This window comes from Mandrillus leucophaeus, unplaced genomic scaffold, assembly GCF_000951045.1.
Source record: "Mandrillus leucophaeus isolate KB7577 unplaced genomic scaffold, Mleu.le_1.0 Scaffold283, whole genome shotgun sequence".
Lineage (NCBI taxonomy): Eukaryota > Metazoa > Chordata > Mammalia > Primates > Cercopithecidae > Mandrillus > Mandrillus leucophaeus.
In genome coordinates, this window is record NW_012102954.1 from 1,993,804 (window position 1) to 1,995,376 (window position 1,573).

Sequence of the window (1,573 nt, forward strand, 5' to 3'; positions counted from 1 at the left end):
ACTTGCCAAGCAGAGAGTGATGTGATTTATACTTTTATCCCTGACTAATGCCACAATTACTTGAAATATAGTATGCTTCCACACAGTCATATTTTTCTAACTAGTATTTTCCTTTAACAAAGATAAGATATAGTTCATATCATGTTACTTTAATGTCATAAAGTTAGGCTTAGAATAAATTAGTTCTACAAATGGAATTTTAAGTAAGAGTAAAAGCATTGTAGGAAAAAAGAAGTACAAGGTTCCTGAACCCATGGAATAAAATTTAATAAAGGCTAGTGTACATAACATGCAGGAAAAGAAAAGCAGGCAGGACAAACGTAATAGCATGGATCAGGAAGGCCCGGACACAGCCAAAATGAACCTGCAGACATGAATCACCAAGAAAACTCTGGGGCCTGCCTTGTAGCCACAGAGCTGAGGGATCTTGAGCAGAGGGAACAAGGTGGAGTCACTCAGATGCATCTTCCCCATGTATAAGTGGGAGGGAAACCCACTTTGAATCTTCCTTTGAACTTTCGCTTTATCCCAACTCCACATTCTCAGCTTTAGGAATTTTAACGAAGACATTTTACCTTGCAACCCAGCATACACACAGACATAGTATAGCGCTGGTGTATTCTAGTGTTTTCTATTCTATTATATCCTATTTCATCCTTCTAAAATTCTAGTTAAGTCACATGCTATGGGTTAAATTGTGTCCCCACCCAAATTTTATAGGTTGAAGTCCTAACACCGTATACATTAGAAGGTAGCATTATTTGGAGATTGTCTTTTTTCAGAATTAATCAAGTTAAAATGAAGTCATTAGGGTGGGCCCTAATCCAGTATGACTGGTGTCCTTATAAATAGGTGAAATTTGAACACAGTGGTGTGCAAGAAGGATGATGCTGTGAAGAGACATAGGAGAAGACAGACAGCCATCTGCAAGCCAAGGAGATAAGTCTAGAATGGATCTTTCCTTCACAGCCCTCAGAAAGAGGCAACCTTGCAGACACCTTGAGTTCAGACTTCTAACCTCCCGAACTGTGAGAGACAATACACGTCTGTTGTTTAAGCCACCCAGTTTGTGACTAGCAAAGTAAGACCTAACAAACTAATATAGAACACTAATTTGATTTCATGACTCATTAATGGGCCTTGAAGAGCAGTTTGGGAAAAAATGAATCTAGTCCCACTTTTCTTCTCCAACATCCTTTGCTCTTTGAGCATGTGCTTGAACACATGCAGTGACAGATAACTTACTACCTCCCAAGGCAGGGGATTTCATCTCTGGGGACCTCCGGTACAGCTAAAATCTGATGCCTGTAACTTTGTCCCACTTCTCAGCTTCCACCCCTAGGAGTCATATACAGAAGTCAAACTCCCCCTCCTCATGGTGACAGTCATTCAGCCTGGCATTTTGTATTCTAGTGCTACCATATGTGTTCTCACTGTCTACCAGAAGTGCTCTACTGTTCCCATTGTTTTCCATTCATCCCTTGAACAGGTACAGACCCATTTCTTCACACTCATGGTGACCTCTCCTCCAAAGTGAGATCACCTGCCTCTCCTGCCAGCTAAATCCCAGCCC